Source organism: Idiotropiscis lumnitzeri, unplaced genomic scaffold (genome assembly GCF_059441095.1).
Source record: "Idiotropiscis lumnitzeri isolate Australia: NSW breed Sydney's pygmy pipehorse unplaced genomic scaffold, RoL_Ilum_1.0 HiC_scaffold_114, whole genome shotgun sequence".
Lineage (NCBI taxonomy): Eukaryota > Metazoa > Chordata > Actinopteri > Syngnathiformes > Syngnathidae > Idiotropiscis > Idiotropiscis lumnitzeri.
In genome coordinates, this window is record NW_028283652.1 from 635,593 (window position 1) to 654,260 (window position 18,668).

An 18,668-nucleotide genomic window follows, 5' to 3' on the forward strand; every position below is an offset into this window, starting at 1 on the left:
CAAAAGTAAACTCTTTTCTTGATGGGATAAAGTAGGAGTCTAAGTATGTAGACAGGGTCACAGACTGGTGGGAAAGTGTCAAACTACGTCTAAAAAAAATGTCAATTAATCATTGTAGAGCTAAGTCTTGGGTGGAAAAATTAGAGGAGAACACTGTGAGAGACCAATTGCTGAAAATAACTCTATCTGCGGCGATAACACGTGGGCCAGTGGACCCGTTATTTTTCTCGCTGCAACATAAACTCGAGCTGCTTGAAGCAAAGAAGTGTAGAGGGGCAGCCCTGAGGGCCAAAGCTCAAAATGCTGTAGAGGGCGAGCGATCAACAGCGTATTTTTTGGGACTGGAAAAAAATAAACAAGGTAAAGCATATATATCTAAATTGTGGTCTCACAAATCTCACGCGATGGTCACGGACATTGATGACATTTTAGAAGAGGTCGAATTTTTCTATACTGATCTCTTCAAATTCCGACAACCGTTGACAGATCATGCCACCGAGGCCATAGCCGCCTTAAACCGTGTACTGAGTGTGGACGATAAAGACATGTGCGACAACTCAATGTCCGAATTCGAAATCACAAAGGCAATCCAAGATCTAAATAATAAAAAAAGCCCAGGTTGCGATGGTCTAACGGCTGAGTTCTTTAAGGCTTTTATGAAAAAGCTGTCACCTATCTTGCTCAATTTGTTTCATCACATGGAAAAAAAAGATCTGGTCCCTTCATCATTTTAGAAGGTACCGTTACGTTAATACACAAGAAAGGTGCGTCTGAACAATTGAGCAACTATAGACCGATTAGTCTTTTGAACACTGACTATAAAATCTTAGCCAAAGTTTTAGCAGCTCGTCTCAAAAAAGTAATAGGTACCATCATCTCCGAAACGCAGTCATATAGCATTCCGACAAGGGATATTTCAGACACTATTTTAAGTATAAAGTATTTAACTAAACACATGGCTGCCTCGTGCGGAATTCATGTCAGCCTCGATTTCGAAAAAGCCTTTGACAGGGTGGAGCACTCTTTTTTATGGAAGGTGCTTGACAAATTTGGATTTGGGTCTTCCTTTACCAATTGGATAAAACGTCTGTATGCAAACGCAGCCAGTAAAATCAAAGTGAACGGACTACTGACAGGACCTGTTAATTTGGGAAGGTCAGTGAGACAGGGGTGCCCCCTGTCCTCACTACTCTTTAGCCTTGTTGTAGAACCACTTGCGGCCCTCCTCAAACAAAATAACAGCATAAAAGGCATTTGGACACCAAGGGGACGCGAAGTTAAGATTCTACAGTATGCGGACGATACAAACCTGTTTGTCAGAGACGTGGAGAGTCTAAGTGTAGCTCTCAACGAGCTCAACATTTTCTGCCAAGCCTCGGGTGCAAAAGTCAATTTTGATAAGTCCACCATGGCCGTTTTTGGTACCACCAGCGCTGTGCCAAAGACCTGGGGTTTTAAAGAGGCCACACTCAGCCAAAAAATCCTTGGTGTTTGGATTGGGGAGAACACTTCTCGTTGTGATGAACAGCAATGGGAAACAGTTTTACCACAAGTAAAATCCACTTTAGATATGTGGAAATTCAGGAATTTAACTCTGAAAGGGAAAATATTGGTCATCAATAATCTGTGTATTTCAAAATTAATTCACTCACTGACTGTCACTCACATGTCCGCGAATGTTTTAAATAGATTAAATTTAACTTTTAATTATTTCATGTGGAAGAGGGAAAGAGGTTTCATTGGGCACTATACCTTGATCGGTGATGTCCAAGCAGGTGGCTTAAATTTGACAGACATTGGCACAAAAAAGGCTGCACTACGCTTGAAGCTGCTCAGAAAGTTTTTAAATCCTGCCTTCTCAGCTCCCTGGAAGGATTTTCTTCTGCCAATTTTAGAGGGTCTAGGCCGCTACGGCGTCTTCAATCTCTGCCAGATGTTGCCTCGCACGATGTTCCCCCCTCTGGACCCCTTCGAAAAAGAAATCTTAGAGGCGTGGTGGGCATTGCGGCCATGGGTTAGGACAGAGCCAATGTCACTCCATCAACTGCAGAACATTCCACTTAGGTTCAATCCCGATCTCCTGGGCGGTGAGCCAGGGAGTGGGGAAAGGATGTTAAGTGGGGTTTTAGAAAGTGCACACATCAGAACAATGGGTGATTTATTAGACCAGAAAGGGAATTTTAACATTGAACGCATTCGCACCTTGTTTCGCTTCCACAAAGTTCCCTTTCGAAGGGCCACTGTGTTGCGCTCAGTGGGAAAAATCAGAGACTCCGTGCATTGCCACTGGGGGCACCTTCTGGGGCGGATGTCACAGAGTGAAGACACCACCACGAAGTCAGATTTAAATTATGTGCTGACCTTTGGGGCTCGACCGACTAGACTGGCAGAGTGCACAACAAAACTACTCTATCATGTGTTGCTAACCAAAATACTGAAAAAGCCAACAGCAGAAAACGCGTGGCGTCAGGCATACCCCACCCTGGCTCCCTCGTCCATCTGGGCTGACATGTTTAACTGGTGTACTCCACCCAAGGTAAGTAACACTGATTTTAAAATAAGACACAGGATAATCTTTCCATGTACAACGCTGCATGCTTTTCTACCAAGTGCCTATGACAGGACATGTCCAGTGTGCGGAGAGGAACCGGAGGATTTTCACCATCTCATTCTCCAATGCCGAGTCGTGCGACATTTCAGATCCAGACTAGAAGATCTCATTGCCAGGAGGCTGGGGGTGAAACTCCCCTCGCCGGTAGTCGGTGGTGGCGGTGACCAGAATTCCTGGCTTCTCCTGTTCGGTATCATCCCTTCACCATGGAAAGGCCTAAATGTCAAAGCCCTCAAGCTGCTCTTGGCCATAGCACGTCATTCCATCGTCATCACAAGAAACATCCACCTGCATGAAAAAAGGAAAGGCGATCACTGGTCCATCTTCAAATCGTTGGTCATCTCCCATCTCACCCATCTTCAGGAACATCGACCCCAACGTTTTCAAGACGACTTGGCAGTAAACAACGGACTAGTAACTTTCTCTGCTGACAACAGTCTGGACTTTCATTTTTAAAATGCATCCTTGGTTACGACTGTCTATCGTTGGACATCCCTACTGATGTTTGTTCACGAATGTTTGGATCTTGAGTCAAACCTCTATTTGTACAGATGTTTTTATTACAATAATAAAAAAATAAAAAAAAAAAAAATAAAAAAAAAAAAAAGAACGCCCGATCTCGTCCGATCTCGGAAGCTAAGCAGGGTCGGGCCTGGTTAGTACTTGGATGGGAGACCGCCTGGGAATACCAGGTGCTGTAAGCTTTTGCACCGCAAAAATAAAAAAAACTTTTGACAAATGTAAGCAAGTATGCGAGCTGCTTTTTTATAAATTTCCACATATTCGCCTGACAGGCTGAGAGCACAAAATGCCAACATTCAGCGTCCCCTGCCTTTGGGTGTTGCTACAGTCTCGCCGTGGACGACTCGCAAATGCGTGTGGCAATTTGCAAATGCGTGTCTGGAGACTTGAGTGTGGCTCCGGAGCTCCACATTAAGACCAAAAGGGGACTCTCGTAGTCTACAGGTGTAGCAGACAGATGACCCGATGCAGTCCGGTTGGGTTGGTGCAGTGAGTGTTTACTAAATAAAAAGTTAATGAATCAATTTTAAAAAATGGTGTTTACTGAATGCAATAAAGGGAAGTATAGTTAATGTGGCAATTAGCAGGTGTGGAGAAGCTTCATTCATTTTTTTTAGCTTCACTGGTTATATCATTGGTTCTTATTTTATTAGTTCCACTTTATTCTTCCATTTATTCCAATTTAATTTAAATAATGTCAAATAAATGGTTCATGACCATGGGTGGATAGCAGTGAACGCCCCCCCAAGTTATTGGTGTATATATTGGTGGTACGGGGCTGGTATAATATTAGTGCCCCCATGTGGTCCGAATGTGTAGCTACGGAGCCACACACAAGTCTCCTGACACGCATTTGCAAATCAGCACACGCATTTGCGAGTCGTACGCGGCAGGACTGTAGCAAACGTCACCTGTAAGAAAAGGTCCCGTTTTTACAGGTCGCCCATCTACGGATTTTTGTCCGCATTTAACCATGTGTATGTGCCAACAAATCATTGTACACATTTGCTGATATTTGTCATATATCTGTGACTTCAATCATGCATTGTAGATTGTTGTGACACATTTGTGACTGTGGTTATAGTTTCAGATTCTTGTTACGTATTTTTGGATTGAAGTATTTGCCACAATAAAGACAACATGTATAAAATGCAAAATTTTGAAAGGAATTCTCGCTTACGGCCATACTACCCTGAGAACGCCCGATCTCGTCCGTACTCGGAAGCTAAGCAGGGTCGGGCCTGGTTAGTACTTGGATGGGAGACCGCCTGGGAATACCAGGTGCTGTAAGCTTTTGCACCGCAAAAATAAAAAAAACTTTTGACAAATGTAAGCAAGTATGCGAGCTGCTTTTTTATAAATTTCCACATATTCGCCTGACAGGCTGAGAGCACAAAATGCCAACATTCAGCGTCCCCTGCCTTTGGGTGTTGCTACAGTCTCGCCGTGGACGACTCGCAAATGCGTGTGGCAATTTGCAAATGCGTGTCTGGAGACTTGAGTGTGGCTCCGGAGCTCCACATTAAGACCAAAAGGGGACTCTCGTAGTCTACAGGTGTAGCAGACAGATGACCCGATGCAGTCCGGTTGGGTTGGTGCAGTGAGTGTTTACTAAATAAAAAGTTAATGAATCAATTTTAAAAAATGGTGTTTACTGAATGCAATAAAGGGAAGTATAGTTAATGTGGCAATTAGCAGGTGTGGAGAAGCTTCATTCATTTTTTTTAGCTTCACTGGTTATATCATTGGTTCTTATTTTATTAGTTCCACTTTATTCTTCCATTTATTCCAATTTAATTTAAATAATGTCAAATAAATGGTTCATGACCATGGGTGGATAGCAGTGAACGCCCCCCCAAGTTATTGGTGTATATATTGGTGGTACGGGGCTGGTATAATATTAGTGCCCCCATGTGGTCCGAATGTGTAGCTACGGAGCCACACACAAGTCTCCTGACACGCATTTGCAAATCAGCACACGCATTTGCGAGTCGTACGCGGCAGGACTGTAGCAAACGTCACCTGTAAGAAAAGGTCCCGTTTTTACAGGTGGCCCATCTACGGATTTTTGTCCGCATTTAACCATGTGTATGTGCCAACAAATCATTGTACACATTTGCTGATATTTGTCATATATCTGTGACTTCAATCATGCATTGTAGATTGTTGTGACACATTTGTGACTGTGGTTATAGTTTCAGATTCTTGTTACGTATTTTTGGATTGAAGTATTTGCCACAATAAAGACAACATGTATAAAATGCAAAATTTTTAAAGGAATTCTCGCTTACGGCCATACTACCCTGAGAACGCCCGATCTCGTCCGATCTCGGAAGCTAAGCAGGGTCGGGCCTGGTTAGTACTTGGAAGGGAGACCGCCTGGGAATACCAGGTGCTGTAAGCTTTTGCACCGCAAAAATAAAAAAAACTTTTGACAAATGTAAGCAAGTATGCGAGCTGCTTTTTTATAAATTTCCACATATTCGCCTGACAGGCTGAGAGCACAAAATGCCAACATTCAGCGTCCCCTGCCTTTGGGTGTTGCTACAGTCTCGCCGTGGACGACTCGCAAATGCGTGTGGCAATTTGCAAATGCGTGTCTGGAGACTTGAGTGTGGCTCCGGAGCTCCACATTAAGACCAAAAGGGGACTCTCGTAGTCTACAGGTGTAGCAGACAGATGACCCGATGCAGTCCGGTTGGGTTGGTGCAGTGAGTGTTTACTAAATAAAAAGTTAATGAATCAATTTTAAAAAATGGTGTTTACTGAATGCAATAAAGGGAAGTATAGTTAATGTGGCAATTAGCAGGTGTGGAGAAGCTTCATTCATTTTTTTTAGCTTCACTGGTTATATCATTGGTTCTTATTTTATTAGTTCCACTTTATTCTTCCATTTATTCCAATTTAATTTAAATAATGTCAAATAAATGGTTCATGACCATGGGTGGATAGCAGTGAACGCCCCCCCAAGTTATTGGTGTATATATTGGTGGTACGGGGCTGGTATAATATTAGTGCCCCCATGTGGTCCGAATGTGTAGCTACGGAGCCACACACAAGTCTCCTGACACGCATTTGCAAATCAGCACACGCATTTGCGAGTCGTACGCGGCAGGACTGTAGCAAACGTCACCTGTAAGAAAAGGTCCCGTTTTTACAGGTGGCCCATCTACGGATTTTTGTCCGCATTTAACCATGTGTATGTGCCAACAAATCATTGTACACATTTGCTGATATTTGTCATATATCTGTGACTTCAATCATGCATTGTAGATTGTTGTGACACATTTGTGACTGTGGTTATAGTTTCAGATTCTTGTTACGTATTTTTGGATTGAAGTATTTGCCACAATAAAGACAACATGTATAAAATGCAAAATTTTGAAAGGAATTCTCGCTTACGGCCATACTACCCTGAGAACGCCCGATCTCGTCTGATCTCGGAAGCTAAGCAGGGTCGGGCCTGGTTAGTACTTGGATGGGAGACCGCCTGGGAATACCAGGTGCTGTAAGCTTTTGCACCGCAAAAAATAAATAAATAAAAAAAACTTTGACAAATCTAAGCAAGTATGCGAGCTGCTTTTTTATAAATTTCCACATATTCGCCTGACAGGCTGAGAGCACAAATTGCCAACATTCAGCGTCCCCTGCCTTTGGGTGTTGCTACAGTCTCGCCGTGGACGACTCGCAAATGCGTGTGGCAATTTGCAAATGCGTGTCTGGAGACTTGACTGTGGCTCCGGAGCCACACATTAAGACCAAAAGGGTACCCTCGGAGTCTACAGGTGTAGCAGACATATGACCCGATGCAGTCCGGTTGGGTTGGTGCAGTGAGTGTTTACTAAATAAAAAGTTAATGAATCAATTTTAAAAAATGGCGTTTACTGAATGCAATAAAGGGAAGTATAGTTAATGTGGCAATTAGCAGGTGTGGAGAAGCTTCATTCATTTTTTTTAGCTTCACTGGTTATATCATTGGTTCTTATTTTATTAGTTCCACTTTATTCTTCCATTTATTCCAATTTAATTTAAATAATGTCAAATAAATGGTACATGACCATGGGTGGATAGCAGTGAACGCCCCCCCAAGTTATTGGTGTATATATTGGTGGTACGGGGCTGGTATAATATTAGTGCCCCCATGTGGTCCGAATGTGTAGCTACGGAGCCACACACAAGTCTCCTGACACGCATTTGCAAATCAGCACACGCATTTGCGAGTCGTCCGCGGCAGGCCTGTAGCAAACGTCACCTGTAAGAAAAGTGTTGTGTCGAAATTACTCTCAGACTACGACGTGATGATCGACTCGTTTTATTTCCATCACGGACAACAACAACGCCACGTCACCACAAAACACACCCACTTCCGGGGTCCACTGTCCCCAACCCTCTTCACGGGCTGTCCCCGCATATGCCCGTACATAACATTTACCCCCCCTTTTGAAAAACCCTTGAGGAGCGTATGTATCAAAAGAATCAAACCCAAACGAACCGGATGAAGTCAATGCTGGCTCCCATCACAACGCATGCAAAATACTGTCACCAACCGGCGATACTCGAAACGGACATTACTCCAAAACATAGTCTCTCAAATGCCTCGGCTTCATCCGCACACGAGTTGGGCGGGCCTCTGGGCCAGGGCAAGCCTCCAGCTGTTCAGGTGGGTGGCCGGCTGCATCCTGCCGCTGTTCATCAGGGAAGGTGCAGTCCTCAAACATGGATGCTGTGTCCTCCAAACCTGCGTCAGCGCTCGAGGGCGGTGCCACCTTCCGAAGGCGACTGGCATGCCACCGTGACCCGTCAGTGAGCTTGAAAGTGGCCGGCCCGAGTTGGATGGCGATCTGCATTGGTACGGACCAGAATGTGAGTAGTTTGTGGTCTCGGTTAGGCCGGCGAATCCGGACCCAGTCCCCCGTTGTGAGTGCAGGTGTCCTCACCCTCCGTCTCCTGTCGAACCGCTGTTTCATCTGACGCTGCATCTCCGTGACTCTGGCGCTGCAGCCGGGCGTCGCCCCTGGTGTGGTGACTGTTGGGGCCCGCAGCCGGTTCAGAGGAAGCTGAAGTTCCCGGCCTATCATCAGGAGCGCTGGGGAACTGCCGGTAGTCGAGTGTGGCGTTGCTCGGTAGTGGAGGAGGGTGCGGAGCAGCGCAGCTGAAAACTGTAGTCCATCTGCTAGGTGAGCCCTGATCCCGTTCTTTAAGGACTGGTTCAGACGCTCGACCCCTCCGTTTGCTTCCGGATGGTAAAAAGATGTGCGGATGTGTCTGATCCCTTTCTCTTCCAGGAAGGCGGCAAACTCCGCCGAAGCGAACTGTGGGCCGTTATCCGTGGTGATAGCGTTCGGATGGCCCCACCGAGAAAACACAGATGAGAGAAAGTCTATGACCACCCGAGTTGTGACAGACCCTGTGGCAACCACCTCCGGCCACTTCGAATGGAGGTCATATGCCACTAGGAGGAATCGTTGATGGTGCGGGACACCGTGAAGCTCGCCGCAGATGTCAAGCCGAATGTGTTCCCATGGTGCGGCAGGCCACTGCAAGGGCTGCAGGGGTGGCGTGGGCGGTGGTCCCGTCTTCCCACTAACCAGGCAGGCTGTGCAGTCCTTTACCATTGTTTCTATATCACGATCTATGCCAGGCCACCACACCAGGTCCCTGCAGCGGCACTTCACCTTGACAATCCCCAGATGGCCCTCGTGTGCCATGGCCAGGACACGTAGCCTGAGGTCACTGGGAATGACTGTGCGCAACCCCCGAGCCACGCAGACGCCGTTCCAACAGGTCAACTCATCCCGGACCCTGTGAAAGGGTGCCAACTGCTCCGGGACCTTGGCAGGCCACCCTTCCCGGATGTAAGTACGGAGCTGGCAAAGTGCAGGGTCCTTCTCTGACGCCATCTGTAGCTCCTCCAAGGAGACAGAGGCCTGGAGTGGGCCGTGGAGCATGAGGATGAATTCGGACTCCATCGCGTCCCGGCTTGAGTCGGACTTTGGGTCAGGGTTTGGGGAATCGAGTGCTGGGACAGGGTTGGCGCGAGAGAGCAGGTCTGCCACGACGTTTTCCTTGCCAGGAGTGAACAGAGTGGTGAAGTCGTATGGCTGGAGCCTCTCCGACCAGCGGTAGATCCTCAGCGGCTTGCGACCCGATCCCGATGTGGCGAGCAGGACAGTGAGAGCCTGGTGGTCGGTTCTCAGAGTGAAATGGCGTCCGTATAAATATATATGCCATCGCTCACACGCCCAGACGCAGGCCAGCGCTTCGCGCTCGCCCACTGAGTACTTCTGTTCGGCCGTGTTGAGTGACCTAGAAGCGAACGCCACCGGGCGCTCCGTGCCTCCTTGGATCTGGGAGAGCACCGCCCCGACTGCTGTGTTAGACGCATCGCATGTGACGAATGTCGGACTCTCCAGGTCGAAGAATGCCAGCACCGGTGGTGAGGTGAGCTGGGTCTTGAGTTGGCGGACGGCTGCGGAGCAGGCCGGAGTCCACTGCCAGACCGCGTCCTGCTTCAGGAGCTCGCGCAGCGGCGATGTAGTCTCAGAGTACCGGGGAAGGAAACGCAAGTAGTACGCCGTCATCCCCAGAAAAGACGACAGTTGGGCTGGACACGACGGCTCTGCCAGGCGCAGGACGGCCTCCACATTGGACTGTAGCGGGCTGAGGCCCGCGGCGGACAACCGGAACCCAACAAACTCGATGACAGGGGCTGCAAACGTGCACTTATCTTCGTTCAGAGTGAGGCCGTGGCTGCTGAGGACCTCCAAAACCCTCGCCAGTCGCCCGTCATGGATGGCTGGTGTCGCCCCATGGACCACAATGTCATCCAAGAAGACCACCACGCCCGGGATGCCAGCGAAAATCGTTGACATAATTTTTTGAAAACAGCTCGGGGCTGAGCTGAGGCCGAAGGGCATCCTGGTGTAGCGGAACACCCCATCGTGTGTCACGAAAGCTGTCAGGTTGCGGCTGTCTGGGTGTAAAGGGACCTGCAGGTAGCCTTGGCGGAGATCCAGCTTCGTGAAGACGGACGAGTTGTAGAACTGTGCTGCTAATTCCTCCACCGTGGGTAGCGGGTAGCGGTCCGGGACTACTGCCTTATTCACCGCTCTGAGGTCAACACACGGACGCAGGCCCCCAGACTTCCTCTTCGCCACCACCAGGTTTGAGATCCAGGGAGAGGCATCAATGCGCTCTATGATGCCCGCATCGGAGAGTTTCTGCAGCTCGGCAGTTACTTGGTCGCGCAGGGCGAGGGGCAGTCGGCGCAGGGGCTGAATCACCGGGCGCACCCCCGGTCGGAGGAGAGGCTGATGGTTGAAGGCGGTGAGGCAGCCCACACCGCTGAACAGATCTGGCCTGTTCTGGCGCCACGGTGAGATGACAGAAAGGATGGTGCCTCCCACACTGTCCAAGATGGCGAAACCCAGCTCGCTAAACAAATCCCAACCCATGAGATTGGCCCCCTGTCGAGACACTTGAAAGGTGAATGCGGGAAGAGTCGTCGTCCCGTAACGAACAGCCACCGTGATCGTGCCAGCCATCTTAATCTTTGAGTGTCCATAGCCATACAGATCCTCGGCGCTACCAGTGCGCGTCCAGTGTGGGAAGAGACGACGGACTGTTGTAGCGTTCAACAGTGACCTGGAAGCCCCCGTATCCACCAGCAGTGGGAGGCAGGCCCCATCCAGCTCCACTGTACACCATTTAGCTGATCGGGTTTCGGTGGCTACTGTATGGATGATCGTTGGCGCTGGCCTCCCCGGCACACGTTGTGTAGCTTGGCTGCCTGACGCAGAGGAAGAGCGACAGACGCGGGCGAAATGATTCTGCTTCCCACAGCGTTGACACTTCTGTCCCTTAGCGGGGCAGTTCGGGGCCCCCCTCTGATGTGATGGTGAGCCACAGTTACTACAGGCTTTGCGTGCTGTAGCACCGTGGCGTGCTGTAAAGTTCACTTCCAGGTTGTCATCAGCATAGTCAGAGTCTGGAGCGTCCGTATGTGGTGCCACTGTTTGAGCTAATTGCATTGGTCTGGGGAAAAGGGAATTAGAGGCGGGCGTCAGCTGAGCTGTCAGCGCTGCTGCTGACTCCAGGTGAAACGCTAAATCCACTGCTTTGGACAGAGTAAGGTCATCCGGCATCGTCAGCAGCTTCTCCCTGAGCTTCGGGTTATTAGTGTGTTCCGCTAGCTGATCGCGTATCAGCTCGTCCTCCAGCACACCAAATTTACACAGGCTGGCTAGCCCTTTTAGATCAGCCACGTAGTGATGAACGGATTCGCCCGCCTGCTGCTTCCGTTGGCGGAAAACAATTCGCCGTAGCATGACATTCTGAGGGGCCGAAAAATGGTCCTTTAGCAGCCTGACACAGTTGTCGTATGTAGGCGCGGCACCGAGAGTCCGAAAAATCCGCTGCCCTTCGCTACCAAGCGAGTGAATCAGAAGGGCTTTCCTCCGAGCGTCGCTAGCGTCTGCCAGCCCGGCGGCCGTTATGAACGTTTCAAAAGACTCCAGCCAACGTACCCATGGAATTGGCGGGTCTCCCGGGAGGGCAAGGAACGGGGAAAGAGGTGCTAGAAGGGAATCCATTATCCTCGTCGCCAATGTTGTGTCGAAATTACTCTCAGACTACGACGTGATGATCGACTCGTTTTATTTCCATCACGGACAACAACAACGCCACGTCACCACAAAACACACCCACTTCCGGGGTCCACTGTCCCCAACCCTCTTCACGGGCTGTCCCCGCATATGCCCGTACATAACAAAAAGGTCCCGTTTTTACAGGTCGCCCATCTACGGATTTTTGTCCGCATTTAACCATGTGTATGTGCCAACAAATCATTGTACACATTTGCTGACATTTGTCATATATCTGTGACTTCAATCATGCATTGTAGATTGTTGTGACACATTTGTGACTGTGGTTATAGTTTCAGATTCTTGTTACGTATTTTTGGATTGAAGTATTTGCCACAATAAAGACAACATGTATAAAATGCAAAATTTTGAACGGAATTCTCGCTTACGGCCATACTACCCTGAGAACGCCCGATCTCGTCCGATCTCGGAAGCTAAGCAGGGTCGGGCCTGGTTAGTACTTGGATGGGAGACCGCCTGGGAATACCAGGTGCTGTAAGCTTTTGCACCGCAAAAATAAAAAAAACTTTTGACAAATGTAAGCAAGTATGCGAGCTGCTTTTTTATAAATTTCCACATATTCGCCTGACAGGCTGAGAGCACAAAATGCCAACATTCAGCGTCCCCTGCCTTTGGGTGTTGCTACAGTCTCCCCGTGGACGACTCGCAAATGCGTGTGGCAATTTGCAAATGCGTGTCTGGAGACTTGAGTGTGGCTCCGGAGCTCCACATTAAGACCAAAAGGGGACTCTCGTAGTCTACAGGTGTAGCAGACATATGACCCGATGCAGTCCGGTTGGGTTGGTGCAGTGAGTGTTTACTAAATAAAAAGTTAATGAATCAATTTAAAAAAATGGTGTTTACTGAATGCAATAAAGGGAAGTATAGTTAATGTGGCAATTAGCAGGTGTGGAGAAGCTTCATTCATTTTTTTTAGCTTCACTGGTGATATCATTGGTTCTTATTTTATTAGTTCCACTTTATTCTTCCATTTATTCCAATTTAATTTAAATAATGCCAAATAAATGGTACATGACCATGGGTGGATAGCAGTGAACGCCCCCCCAAGTTATTGGTGTATATATTGGTGGTACGGGGCTGGTATAATATTAGTGCCCCCATGTGGTCCGAATGTGTAGCTACGGAGCCACACACAAGTCTCCTGACACGCATTTGCAAATCAGCACACGCATTTGCGAGTCGTCCGCGGCAGGACTGTAGCAAACGTCACCTGTAAGAAAAGGTCCCGTTTTTACAGGTCGCCCATCTACGGATTTTTGTCCGCATTTAACCATGTGTATGTGCCAACAAATCATTGTACACATTTGCTGATATTTGTCATATATCTGTGACTTCAATCATGCATTGTAGATTGTTGTGACACATTTGTGACTGTGGTTATAGTTTCAGATTCTTGTTACGTGTTTTTGGATTGAAGTATTTGCCACAATAAAGACAACATGTATAAAATGCAAAATTTTGAAAGGAATTCTCGCTTACGGCCATACTACCCTGAGAACGCCCGATCTCGTCCGATCTCGGAAGCTAAGCAGGGTCGGGCCTGGTTAGTACTTGGATGGGAGACCGCCTGGGAATACCAGGTGCTGTAAGCTTTTGCACCGCAAAAATAAAAAAAACTTTTGACAAATGTAAGCAAGTATGCGAGCTGCTTTTTTATAAATTTCCACATATTCGCCTGACAGGCTGAGAGCACAAAATGCCAACATTCAGCGTCCCCTGCCTTTGGGTGTTGCTACAGTCTCGCCGTGGACGACTCGCAAATGCGTGTGGCAATTTGCAAATGCGTGTCTGGAGACTTGACTGTGGCTCCGGAGCCACACATTAAGATCAAAAGGGTACCCTCGGAGTCTACAGGTGTAGCAGACATATGACCCGATGCAGTCCGGTTGGGTTGGTGCAGTGAGTGTTTACTAAATAAAAAGTTAATGAATCAATTTTAAAAAATGGCGTTTACTGAATGCAATAAAGGGAAGTATAGTTAATGTGGCAATTAGCAGGTGTGGAGAAGCTTCATTCATTTTTTTTAGCTTCACTGGTTATATCATTGGTTCTTATTTTATTAGTTCCACTTTATTCTTCCATTTATTCCAATTTAATTTAAATAATGTCAAATAAATGGTACATGACCATGGGTGGATAGCAGTGAACGCCCCCCCAAGTTATTGGTGTATATATTGGTGGTACGGGGCTGGTATAATATTAGTGCCCCCATGTGGTCCGAATGTGTAGCTACGGAGCCACACACAAGTCTCCTGACACGCATTTGCAAATCAGCACACGCATTTGCGAGTCGTCCGCGGCAGGACTGTAGCAAACGTCACCTGTAAGAAAAGGTCCCGTTTTTACAGGTCGCCCATCTACGGATTTTTGTCCGCATTGAACCATGTGTATGTGCCAACAAATCATTGTACACATTTGCTGATATTTGTCATATATCTGTGACTTCAATCATGCATTGTAGATTGTTGTGACACATTTGTGACTGTGGTTATAGTTTCAGATTCTTGTTACGTATTTTTGGATTGAAGTATTTGCCACAATAAAGACAACATGTATAAAATGCAAAATTTTGAAAGGAATTCTCTCTTACGGCCATACTACCCTGAGAACGCCCGATGTCGTCCGATCTCGGAAGCTAAGCAGGGTCGGGCCTGGTTAGTACTTGGATGGGAGACCGCCTGGGAATACCAGGTGCTGTAAGCTTTTGCACCGCAAAAAATAAATAAATAAAAAAAACTATGACAAATCTAAGCAAGTATGCGAGCTGCTTTTTTATAAATTTCCACATATTCGCCTGACAGGCTGAGAGCACAAATTGCCAACATTCAGCGTCCCCTGCCTTTGGGTGTTGCTACAGTCTCGCCGTGGACGACTCGCAAATGCGTGTGGCAATTTGCAAATGCGTGTCTGGAGACTTGACTGTGGCTCCGGAGCCACACATTAAGACCAAAAGGGTACCCTCGGAGTCTACAGGTGTAGCAGACATATGACCCGATGCAGTCCGGTTGGGTTGGTGCAGTGAGTGTTTACTAAATAAAAAGTTAATGAATCAATTTTAAAAAATGGCGTTTACTGAATGCAATAAAGGGAAGTATAGTTAATGTGGCAATTAGCAGGTGTGGAGAAGCTTCATTCATTTTTTTTAGCTTCACTGGTTATATCATTGGTTCTTATTTTATTAGTTCCACTTTATTCTTCCATTTATTCCAATTTAATTTAAATAATGTCAAATAAATGGTACATGACCATGGGTGGATAGCAGTGAACGCCCCCCCAAGTTATTGGTGTATATATTGGTGGTACGGGGCTGGTATAATATTAGTGCCCCCATGTGGTCCGAATGTGTAGCTACGGAGCCACACACAAGTCTCCTGACACGCATTTGCAAATCAGCACACGCATTTGCGAGTCGTCCGCGGCAGGACTGTAGCAAACGTCACCTGTAAGAAAAGGTCCCGTTTTTACAGGTCGCCCATCTACGGATTTTTGTCCGCATTTAACCATGTGTATGTGCCAACAAATCATTGTACACATTTGCTGATATTTGTCATATATCTGTGACTTCAATCATGCATTGTAGATTGTTGTGACACATTTGTGACTGTGGTTATAGTTTCAGATTCTTGTTACGTGTTTTTGGATTGAAGTATTTGCCACAATAAAGACAACATGTATAAAATGCAAAATTTTGAAAGGAATTCTCGCTTACGGCCATACTACCCTGAGAACGCCCAGGTGTGGTTGGTTGAGTGATTGCAGGTGTGCCTGATTGTCACTCTGCGTGAGTGTGCAGAGGTGACAGTCAGAGCTCTATGCTCCTGGCTTATGTCTTTTTTGTGGCAAATCTTGGTTAATCTTTTCTGAATTTTTGGGAGTTTTTGTTCAGCTTTTTTTTTTCTCCTCCCAGCCTCCGTGCTGTGGAGGGGGGTTTCTTTTGTTTCTTCTCCCCATCCCCCCCCTTCTTTCTCCCGGATCCAGGTTCAATGGACTCATTAGGACAAACCATGGAGCAGTCATTGAATCGAGTGCCTGATGGCATGCTGGCGGCGACCAAGAGACAAGGTTTGAACAGCGATGGAATGGTGAGCAATGTTGTGACTGAGAGCATAATTTTTGATAAAGACCTCACGGTATTTCTGGACATAGACAATGGTGATGAGATCACTCCTTTATGGTTAATTAGGGGAATTAAGGAAGTGTGTGGGCAGATTAAGGCCTGTCGGAGGATTTCCTCTGACAAATTTGAAATAACAGTTAGCTCTATTCAAGCGAAGAAGAAGCTACTTGATGGCTTCCGGATGGGCGCGGCGCGGATACATGGTCGGGAGATAACAACCGACGAAATGGTCGTATCCTTTCTACACCTGCCGGCATATATTGAAGACTCCGAAATATATGATAAACTTCAGTCCTGGGGCGTATCGGCGACCTCCAATGTACGGAGGAAAATGTGGCCGGGCACCGATGTAGCTGACGGGACCCGCTTTGTTAAAGTAAGATTTACTGACACTGTAAAATCTTTACCATATTCTGCTCGCTTCATCACTGCCTCAGGGCCTGAATATTTCAGGGTGATCCATGATCGACAGGTCAAAGTGTGTAGAGGTTGCCTGTCCCCGGAACATGTGTACAGGGATTGTCCGGAATTCTTGTGCCGGAAATGTGGCAAGCAGGGGCATTATGCCAGAGAATGTAATGAGACTCACCTTCGTCGTTGTGGTGTGTGCAGACAATACCCTGTCCTTTGTGTTTGTGGCGAGGATATTTCTGTGGCCGCACCGATAGAAATGGAAGACAGTCCCCCTATCGCAAAGCCGGTTGTCCGCCTGCCAGAAACAAACCTTTCAAAAGCTCACCTGTTTGAGAATAGTGAGATGAGCTCTGATACAGTGCTGTGTGGGACAAGGGTGCCTGTAGTGGAGGGAGTTATAGGTCAAAATCCTAGCTCTACTCACGAACGAGGCGGGGGGGGTGCGCATCGCCCTACCCCTGATCCCATGTCGACCGGGGCCGAACCTTTGAAGGGGGTGAGTGTTGGGCAGATTCCACTCTCTGCCCCTGAGAGGGGGGGGACAACTATGGAAAGTTGTATCCCTAGGCCGGGGAAGAAACAACATCCAGAAAGGATCAGCAGTATCAATTTTTCCCTGCCGACCTCCCTAAATGCCTCGTGCACCGGCGATACGGGAGAGAGCGAGATATCTGCGGTGGGGAGGAATGTTGGTCAGCCTGAAGGCTCATCATTGCCCCAAATGATGCCGCAATGCCACATGGCAGAAGCCCCCTTACCGGTCGACAAGTGTCATGACAGTTGTAAATTGTCTGATGACAAAATGGAACACAGCACAGCGGAACCCAAAAAGAGGCAATCTGAAGGCTTGAGAAAAGGAAGATCGAAGAAGTCTAAGTGATAAGCCTCTTCCCCTCCTATCTTTATAATGACTGTTCTCCTTGTGTCAGCTAATGCCTGCGGGCTGCGGAGCAACCTCAAAATTGACAACATTTTACATAACACAAAGTGGGATGTTCTTTGTCTGCAAGAGACCTGGTGGAGCCAAGAGCATGTTGACAAGATTCGTCGCATGGTACGTGGCTCTGTACATGTAGCCCTCGGCTCCCCCAGGTCTTGTGGCGTAGCAATCCTGTCTAGGACCTGTGCACTGGGCCACCCCAACCTGGTGCATGCTGATCCGGGGGGCAGATTTATAGTGGTAGACTTTAATGGCTCATTGCCTCTCCGACTCATCAACCTCCATGCACCAAACCTGGAGCTAAAAAGACGAGACTTTTTCTTACATGTGTTTTCTTTTGTCAACAATAGAACAATCATGACTGGCGACTTCAATGTCGCCCTGAGTAAATTGGACATTAGTGTCAACAACACCTACAAAAATGATGTCAGCAGAAATTGTCTACTGAACTTGATCAACAACAACAATATGTTAGAAATCTGGAGAACCCTAAACCTCAGGGGGAGGGCTTTCTCGCGCAAACAAATAGTACTGGGCACGCTTAAACAATCGCGCATTGACTTGTGCTTAGCGTCTGCTTCCCTTGCGCAGAGACTGGACAATCCCAAGTACACATGGTCTGGACAGAGTGATCACGCGCTACTGTCGTTTGATCTATGTCTATACAAAAGCAGGCGGACCGGTGGTCTCTGGGTCTTCAATAATTCGCTTCTAGAAGATGAGAGCTTTATTTCAAAAGTAAACTCTTTTCTTGATGGGATAAAGGAGGAGTTTAAGTATGTAGACAGGGTCACAGACTGGTGGGAAAGTGTCAAACTACGTTTAAAAAAATTGTCAATTAATCATTGTAGAGCTAAGTTTTGGGTGGAAAAATTAGAGGAGAACACTGTGAGAGACCAATTGCTGAAATAACTCTATCTGCGGCGATAACACGTGGGCCTGTGGACCCGTTATTTTTCTCGCTGCAACATAAACTCGAGCTGCTTGAAGCAAAGAAGTGTAGAGGGGCAGCCCTGAGGGCCAAAGCTCAAAATGCTGTAGAGGGCGAGCGATCAACAGCGTACTTTTTGGGACTGGAAAAAAATAAACAAGGAAAAGCATATATATCTAAATTGTGGTCTCACAAATCTCACGCAATGGTCACGGACATTGATGACATTTTAGAAGAGGTCGAATTTTTCTATACTGATCTCTTCAAATTCCGACAACCGTTGACAGATCATGCCACCGAGGCCATAGCCGCCTTAAACCGTGCACTGAGTGTGGACGATAAAGACATGTGCGACAACTCAATGTCCGAATTCGAAATCACAAAGGCAATCCAAGATCTAAATAATAAAAAAAGCCCAGGTTGCGATGGTCTAACGGCTGAGTTCTTTAAGGCTTTTATGAAAAAGCTGT

At 47.3% G+C, this 18,668-nt stretch overlaps 6 non-coding genes across 6 annotated transcripts; all 6 read left to right on the plus strand.

Moving 5' to 3' along the window:
• The first annotated feature begins 4,307 nt into the window (after nt 1-4,307).
• LOC148315517 (5S ribosomal RNA) lies at nt 4,308-4,426 on the plus strand. The gene has a single exon (XR_015841095.1). It is a non-coding gene; the product is annotated as a 5S ribosomal RNA (ribosomal RNA).
• Nucleotides 4,427-5,418: 992 nt separating this feature from the next.
• Nucleotides 5,419-5,537, plus strand: LOC148315518 (5S ribosomal RNA). The gene has a single exon (XR_015841094.1). It is a non-coding gene; the product is annotated as a 5S ribosomal RNA (ribosomal RNA).
• A 992-nt stretch (nt 5,538-6,529) lies between these two features.
• LOC148315519 (5S ribosomal RNA) lies at nt 6,530-6,648 on the plus strand. The gene has a single exon (XR_015841079.1). It is a non-coding gene; the product is annotated as a 5S ribosomal RNA (ribosomal RNA).
• A 5,510-nt stretch (nt 6,649-12,158) lies between these two features.
• Nucleotides 12,159-12,277, plus strand: LOC148315520 (5S ribosomal RNA). Its single transcript, XR_015841052.1, has one exon. It is a non-coding gene; the product is annotated as a 5S ribosomal RNA (ribosomal RNA).
• Nucleotides 12,278-13,269: 992 nt separating this feature from the next.
• On the plus strand, nt 13,270-13,388 carry LOC148315521 (5S ribosomal RNA). Its single transcript, XR_015841053.1, has one exon. It is a non-coding gene; the product is annotated as a 5S ribosomal RNA (ribosomal RNA).
• A 992-nt stretch (nt 13,389-14,380) lies between these two features.
• On the plus strand, nt 14,381-14,499 carry LOC148315522 (5S ribosomal RNA). The gene has a single exon (XR_015841223.1). It is a non-coding gene; the product is annotated as a 5S ribosomal RNA (ribosomal RNA).
• Nucleotides 14,500-18,668: the final 4,169 nt, after the last annotated feature.